General features: G+C 48.2%; 2 long non-coding RNA genes across 7 annotated transcripts in view; one reads left to right on the plus strand and one right to left on the minus strand.

The window, feature by feature from the left end:
* Positions 1-203: 203 nt before the first annotated feature.
* Positions 204-12852, plus strand: Gm38957. Of its 3 annotated transcripts, none has more exons than XR_880165.1 (3): positions 204-1563; positions 12078-12226; positions 12601-12852. It is a non-coding gene; the product is annotated as a predicted gene, 38957 (long non-coding RNA). The 3 variants fall into 3 exon arrangements; XR_880166.1 differs by having other exon boundaries at positions 12117-12226; XR_880164.1 differs by lacking the exon at positions 204-1563 and having other exon boundaries at positions 11459-12226.
* Positions 12853-18582: 5730 nt separating this feature from the next.
* Positions 18583-19975, minus strand: part of Gm29933 — a 13377-nt gene continuing 11984 nt past the window's right edge. For all 4 annotated transcript variants that reach the window (XR_003949600.1, XR_003949599.1, XR_880171.1 and 1 more), the window contains one exon: positions 18583-19975. This exon is cut by the window's right edge and continues 333 nt beyond it. This is a non-coding gene — a long non-coding RNA (predicted gene, 29933).

Here is a 19975-nt window from a genome sequence, read left to right on the forward strand (position 1 = left end):
AATCAAATACTGTTTCAGGCCAGTAAGACTTGGGACAGCGTGTCGTATGTGCATGTCGGAACAGCCCACAGATTTTGGTATAATTATTTACTAGGGCCTGATTCCTTTACACATCCCCCTGTACAAGAAGTGTAGTACTTTTTGTTTGGTTTGTTTGTTTTAAGACAGGGTTTCTCTATATAGCCCTGGCTGGCCTGGAACTTTTTCTGTAGTAGACCAGGCTGGTCTTGAACTTGATTTGCCTGCCTCTGCCTCCTGAGTGCTGGGATCTTAGGTTTCCCTGGTAACGTGTACTACTTCTGATTACAATTCTCAGCCCCGAGACTTGTTTCTAGATCCCTGCTTCCTCTGCTCTGTCCTCAAGGAAGGAGGGAGATGTCACCCATATAACCATTTCAAGTTTCCCTTCAGGTCTGGGCCCCATGTCCCCAGCCTAGTTCTTGAACTCTGCATTCAGGAAATTCCGGGTTTCCAACCCTCTGACCGGTACCAGTTCAGCTCCATTCAATCTGCACAACCTTGATTCTTCCCAAGGTACCAGAGAAAAAGCTCTTACAGCAAAGGAAGTGGAAACACGTGGGCTTGTTCACAGGTGAACACGGTACATCTGTCGACCACCATCAGTAGTTCTGTCTTCCTAACACTGCAACCCCTTAATCCAGTTCACGTGGTGGTGACCCCCTGCCTCCCAACCACAAGATTAATTCGTTGCTACTTCATAACTGTAATTTTGCTACTGTTATTAATCGTAAACATCTGATGATATGTAGGCTATCTGACATGTGACCCACAGGTTGAGAACTGCTGAATCATAGTCTTATGGGTGTGAGCAAGCAATTCAGCCACTTGAAGCTTGTCCCCATGTCTTCAAGTGGTAACACTGATAACCACTGCCACAGGTCAGCTTGAAGATTAAGTGAAGCCATGCAGGTAAAAGGCCCAGCCCAGGGCTTGCCAGATCGGATTTGGAGCAGTTAACTCCCAATAACACGGGACTCAGAAATGTCGCTGATGAGCTCAGTGCCTGGTGCAGTCACACCCATAAGTGATGCCCTCCTTTGTGGCTTGAATTCAATGGCTTCCTCCTGGTAAGTGCAGTGTGGCAGAGGTGACAGGCAAGGTGAGATCATAAAGAACCCTAGAAATGTAGCTGTGATCACAGCCCTCAAGAAGTGGAGTTAGCAAAATCAGAAATTCAGAGGCATCCTTGGGCTAGCTAGGAAGTTCCGACCAGCCTGGGCTATAGCAGACATTATCTCAAAAAAACAAAACCGCTTCAGGATGCGGCCTTGATCTTCAGTCACCGGCTGCTGAGTCACGAGGGCACTTAAGCAACTACAGAGAATGCCACAGAACTGAAGCTGGCCAACAACCACGGGAGTGAACTTGGAAGCAGATCTGCTAAGGCCTGCCAGGAGACGCATACTCGAGGTTAGGAGAGGGCTCTCCAGTTAGGGCAGAGCCTTGAGAATCCAGGCGGGGCGTGTGATAACGATCTCATGAAAGCCCGGGAACCAGACACTCCACCAAGCTGAGCTCAGACTCCTGACAACAGAAACTGAGGTAATGTGTTTTTTAGCCACTAACTTCTGGGGGGGGGGGGCACAGTTTTGTTTTTTGTTTTGGATTTGAGTGGCACTGGGGATCAAGAGCCTCATGCATGCTGGGCACACACTCTTATAGCCCCAGCCTTTCTTGTTCTTCATTTTGAGACAGAGGCTCAACAAGTTGCCCAGGTTGGCCTTGAACTCACTCTGTAGTCCAAGTTCTCCCTTGACTTATATAGCAAGTTTGGGGCCAACCTTGGCTACATGTGACCCTGTGTCTCAATAAAAAGGGTGTAATTATGACAGCCAGACACAGTGGTACAGTTATAAACCCAGCGCTGAGGAGGATCAACTTCAGCTTGTGTTACATGGGGAGGTCTGTTTGTCTATGGAGTCTGATCCCAGGGCCCCGGATGGAGGAAGGAGAGAACCACTCCAAAAGTTGACCTGACTTTCCACACATGCCAGTTCAATAACTAAATGTAATAAAAAATTAAAAGTACCATTATGGACTATCAAGAGGATCAGAAAACAACCACAGCAGTCGCTCTGTGGCTTGTGCCCAGATTTTCCACTCCAGGATGAAGGGGGTCAGTCACTTAGCCCTGTTCTCTCAGCGTCTCCCCCTCTCCCCAGGGGAGGCCCACCTCCAACTGGTATACAAACCAGGCCTGTTGCTTTGGATGGGACCAAGAGTTACCCTTTACTGAACTCCTGTGACATCATCTGCAGGCTTTGTTGTGATTGCATCACAGCCAGACCCTGTATCCAACATGACCTCTAACCTGACCTACTTCCAAAATGACCTCTGACTTGGCCTACTTCCAACATGACCTCTGACCTGGCCTAGTTCCTTCACTTACCAGCTCTTGGCTTTGGCTGCTGGTGTCGGTGCCCAGAATGTCCGATGGATTTGAGGGGCTCGTGGAAAGCAGCTCTTGTATGGGACTTGCTAGCCAACTAGTAATACAGCTTCCACCCTGGTGGTGGAGCCACTGAGCATGGTTAAAGTAGGGCAGTGTTCAGAAGGGCAGTGCCCTGGACGCAGGTCACAGGGTCAGCCAGGGAAGTTCTGTCTGGGGGCTCCTGGTGAGCATAGATGGAGAACTGGAGGAAGAAGAGAGGCTGTGGGTGTTTTATCACCCATGGGGGCAGAGGATTGAGGAATAAGTGTAAAGTCACAGGACTCTGAGTTGCCTAAAGGCACTATCATTGAGCTTTGTAAAAGTCTTCAATCCCAGTCCTTGGGAGACAGGCAGGTAGACGTCCGTCTGAGGCCAGCTTGCTCTACAGCTGTGGTTCTCAATGCTATGAGGTTTAAAATGCTATGACCCTTTAGTGCAATTCCTAATGTGGTGACCCCCCAACCACAAGATGACTTCCTTGCTGATTCATAACTGTAACTTTGCTATTGTTATGAATCATGAGTATCTGGCATAGAGGATGTGACCTCTGGGAAAGGCTCATTTGGATCCCAGAGGACCCTCCGGTTGAGAACCCGTGATTTATGTAGTGAGTTCCAGGACAGCCAGAGCTACATAGTGAGAGCCTCTTTCTCTCAAAAAACCTGCTCTATGTTATCCAGCAGAAAACGGGAATGTTGGAACAACAATATGAACTAACCAGTACCCGGGAGCTCTTGTCTTTAGCTGCATATGTATCAAAAGATGGCCTAGTCGGCCATCACTGCAAAGAGAGGCCCATTGGACCTGCAAACTTTATATGCCCCAGTACAGGGGAACGCCAGGGCCAAAAAGGGGGAGTGGGTGGGTAGGGGATTGGCGGGGTGGGTATGGGGGACCTTTGGGATAGCATTGAAAATGTAAACGAGGAAAATACCTAATAAAAAAAAAAAGAAAAGAAAAGAAAACGGGAATGTAAGTGCCCTGACATTGGTACAGTACACATCTGCAGTCACAGCTCTGGAAGTGGGCAGGTGAGAGGGGAACGTTGTGAAGTTTGATTTTAAAACATTATTATTGGCTTTATTTATTTATTTATTTATTTATTTAAGATTGCCTTGATCAACTTTGGTAAAAATCCAGAAGCTGGCCTGCATATGGTGTCACTCAGGAAGCAGAGGCAGAGAGTGTTCAAGGCTAGCCTTGTCCACATAAGAAAGTTCAGGCTAGCCAGGGCTACATAGTGAGACCCTGTCTCAAAAAAACAAACAAACAAACAAACAAAAAACAAACAAACAAAAAAAAACAATCCATACAAGCTAGTGACACTGGTAGTTAAGTAAAAATGCCAACTGCTGTAGCCATTATAAAAATCTTCAATTGCCTTAGAGACGGTGCCCTCATGTGTTGTTTTCCTTTCAAGACAGTTTCACAGTGACACCTTGGCCAACCTGGGAACACGAGTAGACCAGGTTAGCCTAAAACTCACAGCAATCCTGCCTGTGCCTCCCAAGTACTGGGTGACAGGCCACACCCAGCAGAAATCTTGGATCTTGAGGGAGAAACATGGGTAGAAACAGCTGGACTCCCTCCGTGGACACTCCAGAGAGGAATGTGCCTTTGGTGGCCAGCGTGGTGCAACTGTGTCCGACGTTCTATGCAAAACAGAGTTTGCAAAGGCTAAAGTGACTTCCAGGGCAAATCCCTGCTTTTTCCGATTTTTCGATACTCACAGTAATGTGTGAGAAAAAGGAAAGAGGGCTGGTGAGGTGGCTCAGTGGGTTAGAGCACCCGACTGCTCTTCCGAAGGTCCAGAGTTCAAATCCCAGCAACCACATGGTGGCTCACAACCATCCGTAACGAGATCTGACTCCCTCTTCTGGAGTGTCTGAAGACAGCTACAATGTACTTACATATAATAAATAAATAAATAAATAAATAAACAAATAAATCTTAAAAAAAAAAAAGAAAAAGGAAAGAAATTCGTCAGGAAAGAACTTGTTAAACAAAAATCAAGCTGGGGAGGGGGCGGAGTGGGGGGCGGGCGACATTAGGGGAAGAAGCAGGATGGCTCAGTGGGCAAGGTGCTCACCTCGAAAGCCCGAGGACCTAAATTTAAGCTTCAGGGTCAATGAAAAATTCCCCTCCTCCTATTTCTTTTAAAAAGCAAGTTGGGAGAGGTGACCTTTCATTTTAATATTTTTAAACCTTATTTTTAATGATGGTTCTTACAGTCTTTAACCTCCCTTGCAGCCCACCACCCACCAGAGGTAGAGGAAAAGAAAGGATATGGGGTGTGTGGGGGGGGAGGGGGGGGTGGACCTGTTTAGAAAGGTTCTTTGGAGCAACTCCTGTCTATTGTCTGGAAATCGGCAGTTCAGTTCACAGGTTAGCAGGCGGCGGCAACTCGATCCACTCACAAACACTCCACGGATACACCAGCAGTCAAGTTTGGTAGAGTCGGGTTAGCAACAGCGGTGACAGGACCTAGCAGAGCCTCAGCAAGAGGGATCCGGAGGGACCCCAGAAGTTCTCGGCTGTGCCTCTCTCAGGGAAGGGAAGAACAGTGAAGACCCACAAGCATCGCACAGCTGGCTGTCCCAGCAAGCCAAGCTCTGTGTCTGTCGCTCAGTGTCCTTTTTATACCCTCCAAACGTCACGTGTTTTCCCTCAGCACGTGTATCCCATCAGCCCAAATGGAGTCCGGACAAATGGAGCTTAACTGTTCAATAGAAGGCAGACCAAGGTATTTGTTGTTAGCAAAGAGTCCTTCATCAGGTGTCCTTTCACATGTTTGCCTTAGCAGAACATCCTCTCTCCTGTGTCTGCCGCAGTGAAACGTTCCTTCAGGAGTCTGCCTTAGCCTTTCACCTGTGTCCACTTCAGGAAAACACTCCTTCACATGTTTGCCCCAGCAAAGCACCATCCGACACAGCTGACTCTGCACAGAACCCTTAAGTTTCCACTTCAGTGACTCGTGCCTGTAGCCCCTGCACTTGGGAAGCGGAGGCAGAGGAATTAGGAGTTCGGGTTGAGCCTGGGTATGTAGAACCACGGGGCCCGTGACATGGCTCAGGGCGGGAAGCACCTACCACCATGCCTGAGTACAATTCATGGAATCCACATAGGGAAAAGGGATAAACAGCGCCCACAGCTGGTTCTCTGGCCGCCATAGTTGTATCAGAGTGGTTAGGCATTCACTTTGTACAAATGAGTATGCACACACACACACTCACGTGCACATATACACATACATAAACACACACACACACTCATGACACATGAACTTACACAAAAGTGTAATTAAAACAACTGCTTGGGGGCCTGGAGAGATGGCTCAGCGGTTAGGAGCACTGACTGCTCTTCCAGAGGTCCTGAGTTCAAGTCCCAGCAACCACATGGTGGCTCACAACGATCTGTAATGGGATCCAATACCCTCTTCTGGTGTGTCTGAAGACAGCTACAGTGTACTCATATACATAAAATAAATAAATCTTAAAAACCAAACCAAACAAACAAACAAAAAAACCTGCTTGCGCATGATGGCGTGCACTTCGGAGCACCGTTAATCCCAGCCCTTTGAAACGCAGAGGCAGGTTGATCTTTGTGAATTGGAAGGCAGCCTGGCCTATGAGACCCTGGACAGCCAGGGCTACAGGAAGAGACCTTATCTCCAAGGAAAATAAAACAGCGTGGAGGCTACTTGTTGCCCTTACAGAAGACTAGGGCTCAATTCCCAGTACTAACACGATGCTCACAACCATCTAGAACTTCAGGCCTTGGGGACCACCGTCTTCTCTTCCTGAGACACCAGGCACACACAAGGTACACATGCATGCATGCATACATTAATACAGGGAAAACATTTACACACATAAAATGAATAAGTCTATAAATAGATAAATAAATACTTTTACAAAGTCCAAAAGAGGCCATGACTTAGTCTGAAAAATTCTCAACCTAGACAGCCTGTGAACAGTGTTTTATTGTTTGTTTGTTTGTTTGTTTGTTTGTTTAGACTGAGTCTTACTGTATAGCCCTAACTGGCCTAGAACTTGATATGTAGACAGATCAGACTGGCCTTGAACTCAGAGGTCTGCCAGCCTCCCCCTCCCTAAGTGCTGGAGTGTGGGCTGCCACAGCCAGCCCAAAAGATTTTTTAAAAAGGAAAGGAAAATAGAAATGAAAGACAGGAAAAGATCCTAAATCCTAGGGGTCGGATCGTGCCAAACATGATCAGTGACTTATGCCTGTGGTCCCAGCTCTCGGGAGGTTGATGCGGGAAGACAGCAAGTTCAAGGCCAGGCTGAGCAACTTAGCAAAACCCTGTGCCTTGAGCTACAAGCAGGTCTAAAGCTTTGGAGTGCTCTGGCTTAGTGTGCCTGGGGCTCTAGGTCCGTCCTCAGTACTCAGAAAAATTAAACTACAAAAATAATAAAGGTGAAGGCAAGAGGGTTAAGATTTCAAGATGATTCTTGGTGACATGCTGAGACTGAGGCCAGCCTGGACCAGTCTCCTCACGGTTCCGGTGACTGCCACGTTGCAGCTGCCCATCTGTGCCCTGTGAGAACTTGTCTCCTGCCACTCCTCTCTGGCAGTTTGCTGGCAACCTTTAATACTGTTTGGCTTGCAGAAATGTCTACCTGACCTCACCCTGAGGAGGTGTCCCCTTTGTGCACATGTCTGCCCCAGTCATAGTAGATCAAGGGTCCCCCCTATTCCTACCCCCCTCCCCCATTGAGTTCATTGACTTGCTTGTTTTGCTTGTTTCAAGACAGAGTCTCTACCATGGATCCCAGGCTGTCTCGAACTTTTTTGTGAGACAGAGTAGCCCTGAGTAGCCCTGGCTGTCCTGGAACTCAGAGATCTGCTTGCCTCTAGCTCCTGAGTGTTGGGCTTAAACATGTGGGCTGCAACACCTGGCTTTGTCTTGACCTCGTAATCCTCCTGTCTCAGTTTACCAAGGAGAGGGTTATAGGTGCATCTATGCATAATTTCACTAAATCTTTCATTTGAGTAGCGCTAAGGATGCAGCCAGGCTTCGCTTCTGCTGGGCATCTGCTCCTGTCACTCAGCCACAGCCCTCGACTTCATCATAGCTGATGACGTCCGTGAAATCCTGTTTCCTAATCAGGCTGAGTTAAGTGCCCCGGGTGCCTTCATCCCGTGCTAAGGGAGGTGGCTCTTACGTCTGCCAACTAGGGTCTTAGGGGACTTGAAGGAGCTCATGTGGCCTTGGTCTTGTTTTTGAAGACAGGATTGGAGGTGCAGGGTGGAGGTGCACACCTTTCATCAATTTCTGCAATCAGGAGGCAGAGGCAGGCAGGTCACTAAATCAAAGGGTTCCAGGACAGCCAACACTAAATACGAAGAGAAACCTCATCTCGACAAACAAAATCAAAACAACAACAAAATAGAAAAACCAACAACAGAAACCAACAGGGTCTCTGGCTCTCCTGGAACTTGAAACTTGCTATGTAAAATCAGGCTGACCTAAAACTCACAGAGATCCTCCTGCCTCTGCCCTCCAGGTACTGGGACTAAAGGTGTTATACCACCACACCAGGCTTGTTTTTGTTTGTTTCTTTTTTGAAGATCCAATCTGCTGTGATGGCATATACCTTTAATGCCAGTACTGGGAGGGAGAGGCAGGTAGGTCTCTGAGTTCAAGGCCAGTCTGGTGAGTGAGTTCCAGGTCAGCCAGGGACTGCATGGGGGAGACCCTGCCTCAGAGTAGCCTGGGCTGGTCTTGAACTCCTGATCTCCCTGTCTCAGCTTCCCAGGGCTGGGAACCTGGTACCTGGCTCAGGAAGGATCACTGTGGGAAGATCTGCAAAACATTTGGACAAATAACATGAGTCCCGGCCACACCTGTTCCGATCCACAGGCTTTTTTTTTAAGATTTATTTATTATACATATGTTATGATAATTTGTGATACACTGTAGCTGTCTTCAGACACTCCAGAAGAGGGCATCAGATCTCATTACAGATGGTTGTGAGCCACCATGTGGTTGCTGGGATTTGAACTCAGGACCTTCGGAAGAGCAGTCATTGCTCTTAACTACTAAGCCATCTCTCCAGCCCCCCAATCCCCAGGCTTCTTAAAAGCTTTATACCCACTGAGCTCAGTAGCCTTTAACTACTTGGGATGGAGTCCAAGATAGAAGAAGATTCCAGGCCTCCCACAATGCTGCTGCCAGGAAGCAGGTTGCTAACACAGCAGCAGACTTGAAGGTCTTTCATGAAGGGTAAAGGATGAAGAGCTGGCTACAGAGCTCAGAGGGCACAGGCAAGGTCTGGAAAGAACCAGAATTGAAACCCATGAGTTTGCCTAGGACCGGGGGAAACTGGTTTGTTCTGTGCCATTTCTCCCTTGTTGAACCAAACATAACCGCTTATCTTATCCTGTCCCACTGTTGTGTATTGTGACTCTCAGTGACATACTAAATCTTTTTCAGCTCTAGAAAATAAGTCTCAGACCTCATCCATGCTACTAACAGCCTGGGCAGGTCTTGAACTTTCAACCATCTGTCTTATCATCCCAAGAAACTGAGATTGTAGGCCTGGCTTGTAACTTTTCTCTTTAACTTCATGGGGTCAAAGGTGGAGACGAAATTTCCCTACAGCTGTTCCTTATGAGGTCACGTTAAAGGAATAAGCTACACCTGACCCTGGCTCACAAACAACATTTTGGACTTTTTTTTTTTTTTCAGTTTATTTTATTGTGTGTGGGTGCTTTGCCTACAGGATGTATGTGCACTCTGAGCATGCAGTACTGGAAGAGGCCAGGAGAGGGCACCAGATCTCCTCCAGTTGGAGTTTACAGTTGTTGCTGGGAATGGAAATTGGGACCCCTGGAAGAGCAGTCAGTGCTCTTAACTGATGAGCCGTCATCTCTCTAGCGGCACCTCCCAATTTTGTTTTGTTTGTTGGTTTTTGAGCTAATATTTACATGAGATTTAAGGTTTGCAATTCATATTGTAATTGAATAAGGCGGGGGGGGGGCAGGGAGGTCCTGTGGGTTCTGGAGGCATCTTCCCATATTCAGTAGCACTGGCTCTATTCACAGCCTGGGAAGCGGCTGGCAGTGTCTAGAGTAGGGAAGCAGGCTCTAGCCACAGTGAGCACTACCTCTAGGCAGCCACTGGCATACAACTATAGTATGTGATGTATGTAGTTTACGGAGTGCTCTGGTGAGATGGGCGACAAGTGGGATTCTGGGAGCAGGTCCCTGTTACCTATTTAAGATCACAGTGCATCTTTTTGCTGAATGGCTTCGGAAGGCCTGACATGTAGCTCAGAGAGCACTGCAGTACGCCTGACACGCCCTAGATTTAATCCCTACTGTGGAAGGGTGGGTTGGCTGTGGAGGGAGGCAGGCTCCTGAAGCAAGGGAGCAGCTGACCATGTGTATCAATGTTCCTGAAACTAGAACTCTCCATCCCGAGTTCAACTCTGTCAAATCTACAGAGTCACATGGGCCTAGCAGCACTTTGAGGTTTGAGAAGGAGTGGATCCAGGCTTGAACTCGGGCAAAACAGGACACATGAGGTACAGGCTGTACAGGCGTAAGGCCCAGACTATGTCATCCTCCACCATGGCCCTGCCCACATAGGGAGGTAACCGTTCTTCCAGAGCCTAGGTCACAGATGGGTTGGCTCAGTAGATACAAGCTAAGAACAGATGTCACCTGCAGGGTAGTCCCACTCTGGTCGCCCTCTGGGTAGTGTCAGTGATAGCCAGTCTTCCCAGCAGACAGAGCTTTGGCAGGGCCCCGGAACATCCAAGGCTTTCTGGGAAAAGGACAGAGAAGCTAAGGAGTATATGTCCAGGAGGAAATGGCTTGACCAGTGGCCATGGGCTTGAAAGATGGGATTACCAGGGAAGGAGGCAGGGCTGAGAGCTGCAGACGGACCTGTGGGTGTGAAGTTCAAGGATTTCTGTGCTAAACATCTGCCAGGGAAATCTTGCAGCAAACCCCAGTAAGATAGCTGGGTCACTGGCCTCAGCTGGCCTGTCGCTGTTCAAGTTCACTGCACGCAGTGTGTGCTGTGATTTCAATATGGTCTGCCCCCCTCTAAAGTTCATGGTGGAGATCAGTTTTCCTGAGGTATGAAGAAGGTGGAATTTGCCCTCCCTGCACATATAAGTAGCGGACGGGCAGCTCCGTCTTCACGTGGGTCTCCCAACAACTGGAGCAGGGGCTGTCTGTAAAGCTGTAAAGACAGTTGCCTGTCTGTGGATCCCGTTCCTCTAACTGGGCTGCCTTGTTTGGCCTCAGTGGGAGAGAGGATGTGCCTAGCCTTGCAGAGACTTGATGTGCTAGGGTGGGGGGATACGAAGGGGGACCTCCTCCCTCTCATAGGAGAAGGGGAGGGAGGCATGAGGGAAGAGACTGGGGGGGGGCAGCAATTGGGATGTAAAGTGAATAAATAAAGGAATTAATGGGGAAAAGGTGGAACTTAATCTGGGAATAGTATTTAGAGATAGGGACTTGGGGAGGAGATTGAGATTAAATAAGGTTAGGGAATGGAGCCCCTGTAACTGAACACCGACGGCTTGCTCTATAACAATGGTTCTCAACCTGGCTAATGCTACAACCCTTTAATACAGTTCCTCATGTTGTGGTGAGCCCAACCATAAAATTATTTCATTGCTACTTCATAACTAATTTTGCTACTATTTTTTTTTTAAAGATTTTTTTTTATATGAGTACACTGTAGCCGGGCAGTGGTGGCACACGCCTGAGCGCACGCCTTTATTCCCAGCACTTGGGAGTCAGAGGCAGGTGGATTTCTAAGTTCCAAGCCAGCCTGGTCTACAGAGTGAGTTCCAGGACAGCCAGGGCTACACAGAGAAACCCTGTCTAGAAAAACAAAAACAAAAACAAACAAACAAAAAAAGATGAGCACACTGTAGCTGTCTTCAGACCCACCAGAAGAGGGCATCAGATCTCATTACAGATGGTTGTGAGCCACCATGTGGTTGCTGGGATTTGAACTCAGGACCTCTTGAAGAGCAATGAGTGCTCTTAACCACTGAGCCATCTCTCCAGCCCCCAAATTTTGCTACTGTTATAATTCATAATGTAAATCTATGATATACAGGATGTCTGACCCCCAAAGGGGTCAAAATGCATAGCTTGAGAACTGCTGAATCTATAAAGAGAGAGAGCCAAGTAGTGGTGGCGCACGCCTTTAATCCCAGCACTCGGGAGGCAGAGGCAAGCAGATCTCTTCGAGTTCAAGGCCAGCCTGATCTACAGAATGAGTTCCAGGACTTCCAGGGCTACATAGAGAAACCCTGTCTCTGGGGGTTGGGAGGCTGAGGGGAGACCAAAAGATATGCACACACACATTCTGTCTATTTACACGTGCTAACCTGTGCTGTCTTGAGACTCTCGGCAAGAAGGATATCACCAGACACTGCCCTTCAACACCCAGCTTCCTGAACCATAGGCTGCAAATAGCCCTTTATATCTTACCCATGCTGTGGATGCTGGGTGGTTAGCAGGAGACATAGAACAAGACAGCACAGTGAGAGTCTCAGGTTGTGGGAAATAAAGGCGTGACTAGGCCAACAGCATGGGCTCCTGCTCACCAAGACACTCTCCTGCCACTGGCCAGACGACCAATAGCAGCGCTCCATGCCAACCCCCTGTTAAGGTGGCATCTGTCCTCATCCTGTGCTTGGAGCCTGTCATATATGAATATGGAACCGAAGTTCTTTGAAGAAGTGACATGTTCACTCAAGCTCAAGACTTTGCACATGTTAGGTAAGTGCTTTTTGCCTTTGTGTGTGTTTGGGGGGGGGGGCGTTGAAGACAGGCTTTCTCTGTGTAGTCTTGGCTGTATTGGAACTTGCTCTGTAGAGCAGGCTGGCCTCAATTTCAGAGGTCTGCCTGCCTCTGCCTCCTCAGTGTTGGGCTGTCCTTTTAAAAATTAGCTAGCATATGTTTATTACATCTTGTTTATTTGGTGTGTGTGTGTGTGTGTGTGTGTGTGTGCATAGGGTGTGAGTGTCTCACAGTGTGTACACATGCGACAGAGGAAAACTTTTGAGAGTGGCTCTCTACTTCCACCACGTGGTGTCCAGGGATCAAATTTGTGCTGTGAAGCCCTCTCACCCGCCCCTCCATTTGCTTTTCAGGTTTTGCTACGCTGCCCAGGATATCCTTGAACTCACTTGAACTTGGAAACCTCCTCTCTCACACTCCCGAGTCGCTGGGACTATAGGCCTGTATCTGAAGGTCAGGCTTTGTTGGTTGTTTGTTTGTAGACAGGGTTTCTCTGTGCAGCCCTGGCTCTGCTGGAACTCACTCTGTAGATCAGGCTGGCCTTGAACCGATATCCATCTGCCTCTGCTTCCTGAGTGCCAAGATTAAAGGCAATCACAACCACCCACCGCGCGGCTATTGCTTGTTTTATGAGGCAGGGTATCTCTAAGTCGCCCAAGCTGCCCTAGAACTTGCTGTAGCCAGGAACTTCCCATCTCCTTCGGGATCCCGTCCAGGGAGAGCTGGGTTTATGGGCATGCACACCACACCCAGTTACTGTCCATTTTGTAAACACATTAATTCATGAGTTTCCTCTCTGGAACTATAAAAAGTTCATGTCAGGCTACGGATGTAGTTCAGTGACAGCATGCTGGCCTAGTCCATCTTAGGCCATTTCTCTCCTCACCAGTGACTGTCATTAGGTAGTCAGAGGTTATTGTTCCGTAGAGGCTGTGACTCTTGTAGCTCTAAAGGTCCACCCTCCAGAACATGTTGCAATATTTTGAGGAAATCATGTGCAATATTTTGAAAATACAGTGCTCATGCAGCCTTTACATGGCAAGACATGTTATTTGGGGTAACTAGAATCTATGATCCCAGGCCATGGTGCCGTAATTTAGATTTGGCTCAGAATAAATGTTTTATCCCATTGAAGCAGAGTTGGTGGGTTTTGTTTTGTTTTGTTTTGTTTTGTTTTGTTTTGTTTTATGTGAACAGAGGTGACTACGGGAGTGGCTAAAGGGGCTTGTCACAGAAGCCAGGTGACCTGTGTAGTCACCTGAACACTGGTAATGTTGGAAGGCAAAAACTGACTCCACAAATTGTCCTTTGACCTCAACCCAGGCACCATGGCACATGCTCTCTCACCCCTACATCACACACACACACACACACACACACACACACACACACACATTGTTGTTGTTCTGTTTTGCTTTTGAGACAGGGTCTCTCTATGTCGTCCTGTCTGTCCTAGAGCTTGCTATATAGACTAGGCTGGCCTTGAACTCACAGATCCACCTGCCTCTCAAACTTGTTCTGCTGTTCTGTCTGAGGTAGACAGCTTTTAAACGCAGATTCACAGGAATAGCTGGTGTTTCCAGTCCTCAGCCTTTGGTCTGCTGGGCTCAAGTCCCCAGCTCTCTCCTTGACCTGGGCTGGGGTCAAAAGAACTTGGATCACAAAGAGATGGAAAAAGCCAGCAGCTTTGAGAAAGCCCCTGGTTTTTTCAGTCAAGATGGCGGGTGTGAGTCTGAAGAGACCCAACCCAAACATGTCCCATCAAAGCAACTTGCACTAATTCTATTCACTGTCTTTGCTTTGGCGACCTTCACAGAAAGACGTGGCCCACTGTGGGAGATCGAGGTAAATAAAGGACTCCTAATTTGTAACTAGCTAATGTTTGAAGTTCTAATTTCGGAGCTTTCCAAAGCGAGCACTATTTTGTGGTCTGAGATTGTCTGGGATGTTATTTGCTAAACCAAGCCACATCACTATCCCTGGCCTGCCTACATTCCTGCTCTGGAAAAGTGGACAGCTCCAGGCCTGTGGGTTGGCCTTCTCCCAAGGCCTTCATTTGATGTTCATCTAGGTGCTGGCCTGCACTAATAAATAACTTCTCACCTAGCCTGAGTGTGCACAGAAGAACAACCACACTGTGAAATCGGCCTACCAGTCAAGGGTGGCTTGCTGATCTGATTTTCACAGACTCCCGGCTGAAGAAGGCAGAGAAGTAGTTTCCTCGAGTTACGTTCGGCTCTTTCCTTCTGGTCCATGTCCCAGAGTAGCAGTCCCCATTACTGGACTGGTCAGACTATCATTCCTTGGCTCCTGGCCCCTCTCAGGGCTTGGTCAAGGTGGGTGTCCAGCAGAACTACCTGCAGCCTTTACTGCCTCCTCTGCTGCCCCAGCCCTGCCCCCAACAGACAGCCCTTCTGCCTGTGCTCTGGTGTGCCTAGGAGTGACCCTCACGCCTGTGTCCTAGACTGATGAAGACTGTGCCCAGGAGACACTTCTCAGCTGTTCTTACTTTTATTTTATTTTATTTTATTTTAGGCATTGGAGGTTGAACCTATAGGCTTGTGGACACTAAGAAATGTTACATATCTGTAGCCCTCCTTGACTTCTTATTTTGAAAATACTGAGTAGCCCAGGCTAGCCTTGGACTTGTGATCCTACTGTCTCAACTTCTCAAGCAGCCGGAATCACCGGCTTGTATCACCAGGCTGGGATGCCAATGTTTTTTAAACCAAACTAGCTAGTGCAAAGCCCTGAGTTCAGGACAGTGTAGAGGCTACACCCCTCAGGAAGCCATCCAGTTCCGAGACTACCCGCCTCGGGAAGCCATCTCACATCTGTGATGTCTCCTTCGTGTTGGTATCCCTCTCATTCTACTCTCCAGATACTATAAAACAATTCTTGCCTGTTCCTCTGAAAGGGACTGATCCAACACGAGAGAAAATGGTTCCAAACGCCTTTTTAGCGGCTAGTCATCAACCCGTGATTGCACGGTGAAGGCAACACCTTTTCTCTCCAGCTGGGACTGCCTTGTGCTAAGACACTGGTTTCCTCTGAGCACCCCGTGCCAGATGGCAGGAACCAGCAAGTCTGGAAAGCGCTTTCTCTGCCCGTGAGTGAGCCACACACAGTTAGGAAGCAAATGTTCAGATTGGCCAGGCTGCACTTCTGGCGCCTACAGATGGAGAATTAGGTGGAAACCACCCCGCCTCTCCTCAAATGGAACAAATGGAACAACCAGACCACCAACACCCCGGTTTCCATCAGGCCGTGCCAAAAGTACTCTCATTGTCCCGCCAGTGCCTTTGAAGTCTCTCTACCTGGCAGGTACCTCTCATTTCCAACCCAGCTTCCTCAGAAAGCCATCTCAAGGTGTTAGGAAAAGACTTTATCTTGGTTAGGGTTTCTGTGACTGGAATGAAACACCCTTGCTAAAAAGCAAGTGGGAGAGGAAAGGGTTTATTAGGCTTACACTTCCATATCACTGCTCACCATCAGGAACTCAAACAGGGCTGGAACCTGGAGGCAGGAGCTGACACAGAGGCCATGGAGGAGTGCTGCTTACTGGCTTGCTCCCTCTGGCTTGCTCAGCCTGGTTTCTTATAGAACCCAGGACCACCAACGGAGGGGTAGCCCTCCACACAATAGGCTGTGCCTGCGCCCATCAATCATTAATTGAGAAAAACCTTACAGGCTACCCTGCAGCCTGATCTTATGAAGGGATTTTCTTAATTGAGTGAGGCGCCTTCCTGTCTGACGACTCTAGTTGTGTCAACCTGACATAAAACTGGCCAGCACAGACCATGCACTGAAGGAACAGCATCTGGGAACTGGAAACATCTGGACACTGGGGTTTTCATCCTGAACCCGCCTCATCTTTCTGGGTCAACAATTCATCCTTTTGCACTCAGCTCGAGGGCCGGGTGATTCTTTTCCAAGCAGAGATGGTCCCTCCTCTGCCATCCCACACTCTACAGTTTTGTGCGAGCTGTCTGTTTCGAGACAGAGTCTCATGTAGTCCAGGTTGGTCTCGAACTCCTGACCCTCCTGCCGCTGCCTCCCACGGGCTGGGATTACAGGTATGTTCCTCCACGGCCAGTTTAACTATCACAATCCTAATCCTGCCTATTATAACTAGTGGCAGACTCACTTGTCCGCTAGTCCTGTGAGCTCCACAGAGACAGAAATTGGTATCTGTGGTCTCTTAGTCTAGCCCTAGCATGTGACAGTAGATATGCAAATGAGCACTTAAGGAGACTCTCCAGTTGGGCTAGGCAAGTTATCTTAGTCGAAGAGATACTGCGCGTACCTCTCAAACACCTAAAAGGCACTCTGGGGCCTGTCACACTGTGTCCCCGGAGGTGGTATTTCTCTGCTGGCTGAGAAGATACAGTCAGGTACTGAGGATGTGGCTCAGTTGGCAGAGTTGCTTGGCAAGCACACAGTAGGCCCTCAATTTTCTCTTTCCTTTCTTTTTCTTTTTTAAGACAGGGTCTCACTATGTAGTCCTGGCTGCCTGCCTCTGCCTTCCGAGTGCTGGATTGAAGGCCACCATGTCCATTTTAAGCTCCTAATTCTTAAAAAGGGGGGCAAACTGAGCATAACCCCAGCCTTTAATCCCAGCCCCCGGGAGGCAGAGGCTGGTGGATCTCTGAGTTCAAGATCAATTTGATCTTCAGAGCAAGTTCCAGGATAGCCAGAGCTACACAGAGAAACCTTGTCTTGAAAAAATCACAAGGAGGTATTTAGTATCTATTTTATGTCTATGAATGTATTGCCTGTGTGGGTGTCTGTATACCATGTACAAGCCTGGTACCCTTGGAGTTCCGAAGAGGGTATTAGATGCCCTGGAACTGGAATTGCAGATGGTAGTGAGCCACTGTGTGGGTTCTGGGAACCTAACCTGGGTCCTCTGAAAGATCTGTAAGAACAAAGAGAAGCACTCTTGACCACTGAGCCATCCCTCCAGCCTCTCAGTCCTCAGTTTAGTCTTCTCTGCCGTATACATCTGAATGCAGTGCTCACACCCACGATCCCAACCCTGGGAGGTGGAAGGAGACTGGTTTATGGTCACTCTTGGCTACATAGAGTTCAAGACCATCACGGCCTATGTGAGACTCTGCCCCCCTCCCCCACACCCCAAAATAGATCATGCAAAGAATAACCAATAGCTCTGTCAGGCTCACATTTAGAGAAAGACCCCAAGTCCTCCCCTGGTACCCTAGCTTCTCTCTAGGTCACCCTAAGTACCCTAGGGTTTGCAATTAGCCATGGCAAGAGCAAATGGCCCTTCCCTCGGGACAGACTGTTTGCGGGCAGAGCAGGGAGGTAGAAAGAGCTACTTTTGATGTGTGCCATGGAAGCAGAGGATCCTCCTTGGTGTGGTTTGAAACACTGCCATGGTATGTTTGGATAATGGCTGAATTAGCCCCTCCATAGAGACTGGAAATGAAGCCGTGTCTAAATATAACTGTGGAGGACCTTTGCCGTGGAGACAGGAGCAAGATGGCAATTCCAGGCCATAAGGCAGGATGGACTTAATTCTGCCAAAGAAAACAGAGCAGTCACACCCTGCTTTGCAAAAGCAAAAACCGTCCATGTGGGACAATGATACTGGAAAGGTCCCTGATTGCAGACAATGTCTGTGCCTTCAGCTTACACCACACACAACCAATATGCACGAAGCAAAAGAGAGAAATAACAAATCAGCCCATGGGACAGTATAAGAGCCACCAGTGGCTAAGTAAAGAGTCTTAGCAGGCTGGAGAGACACCCCGGTGGTTGAAAGCATGCACTGGTCTTGCAGAGGACCTTGGTTTGATTCAACAACAGGAAACTCACAACTGCCAGTGACTCCAGCCTCAGCTCAATCCAGTGCTCTCGGCTCCTCAGGCATTTATTTGTACATAGCCACAATTCATTATTTTTAAAATATTAAAACAAGAAAGAAGGAAAGAACGAAAGTCATGCAGAGGCACCAGACAGTAAGGAAAAACAGTCAAATTCTCCCATCTCTCACCTCTGCCTTCCAATGCTGTGCATTTTAAATTTAATTCATTAATGGTGTGTGTGTGTGTGTGACCATATGCACATGGAAATCAGAGGACAGCTTATAGGACTCACTCCTTCCATTATGTGGGAGCACCTTTACACGCTAAGCATTTCTTTTAAGGGAGAGGAAAAACACGCTCTTTAGTAAGTTGAGTGTTTTTTGTTTTTTGTTTTGTTGTTGTTGTTTTGAAGTAGGGGTTCATTTGTCTTTGCTTTTTAAAAAAATTTTTTGTTTAGACAGTTTCACTGTGTAGCCCTGGCTGTTCTAGAACTCAATCTGTAAATCAGGTAGGCCTCGAACTCAAAGATGTGCCTGCCTCTGCCTCCTAAGTACTGGGATCAAAGGCTTGTGCCACCACGACCTCGGAGTAGGCAGTAGGATTCTTGTAAACTGTGATGGAGAGATGTTTTGGGCTTCAGCCAAAAAAAGTGGAAGTTAATAATGGAAGTAGGGATGTAACTCAGTTTGACATAGTACTTGCATGAGCAAAGCCTTGGTCTCAAACCCCAGTATCCCATAAACAGGGCATGGTGTCACTTGCTTTTGTTCTAGCACTTGAGATGTGAAAGTTATCCTTGAGTACACAGGAAATTTAAAGCCAGTCTCCACTACAGGAGACCCTGTCTCAGAGCGGGAAGGGTTGGGGGGCTGGGGGAAGGCTCTGTGGCTTGACACAAGGGCACACAGTTGCCTGCCTGAAGGCCCTCATAAATGTAGTCCAGATAAATGAGCCTTAGGAGCCGGTCCTCTTAGAGACACTAGGTCTGTCAGGAGATACCACAGGAGCCTCCCAAGCCGGTACAGGGCAGCTATTCTGAGAACAGGAAGAAGGGCCCTACTGGAGTGAGGTCACATCAGGTCTCTGGGCATTTCTACGTCCAGATGCCAAAGAAAGTGTCATTGTGTGTGTGTACAGAGCTGCCAAGTTGCAAATGTCAAGCAAGGTTGTGCAGGTGAGTGGGGGTGTCAGCGGGTGAGCAGGCCCAAGAAGATGGCTTTTATTAGAAACCTTTCGTTTTTTTTTTTTTTTTTTTTCTTTTCAGACATTTTTTTTTTTTTCTAATTTAGTCTTGGCAAAGGTCTGGGTGTCCTTAGCCTCCGGGCACTTCTGATTTCCTTCGAAGTGGGTTGTACAGTGTTGGAGAAGGGGAGACAGCAATTCGAGACAAAAGTCCAAGTGTGCTGTTAAATACAGTAAGGACTCAAATAAATCAGTCCCCCCTCACCACGTCCAGGCCTCAGTTTCCCCATCAGCGATACCTAAAGAATTGGTCCAGCTGTAGGCTCTGTGTACCCCTGGACAAAGGATTACAGGGGCCAAGTACTCCACTTCCCATCCTCTTGAGACAGGAGAATAATATGCCAGCTTCCAGAAATCCTATAGAACAGACCCAGTTCGGTGCACAGGACTATAGTTGAGGTCACACTTGCTGGCTTTTGGGATATCTGCCCCCCCTCCCCCAACCCCCACACCTCAACGCCTTCCTCGTTGCCAACTCATCGTTGAGCAAGTGTCCTGAGGTCATCATGCTTGTCCAACAGTAAGTTGTCCCGCTCATGCACAGACCTTTGCGGTAAGGGGCGCAGGGCTCAGGGGTCCTGGTCCCCGCCCTGTCTAGCCCCAAACTCCTGCTCTCTGGCAGTCGCAGTGGACCCTTGAGAGCGTCGGGCTCCGACGC

The sequence above is a fragment of the Mus musculus genome, chromosome 11 (assembly GCF_000001635.26).
Source record: "Mus musculus strain C57BL/6J chromosome 11, GRCm38.p6 C57BL/6J".
NCBI lineage: Eukaryota > Metazoa > Chordata > Mammalia > Rodentia > Muridae > Mus > Mus musculus.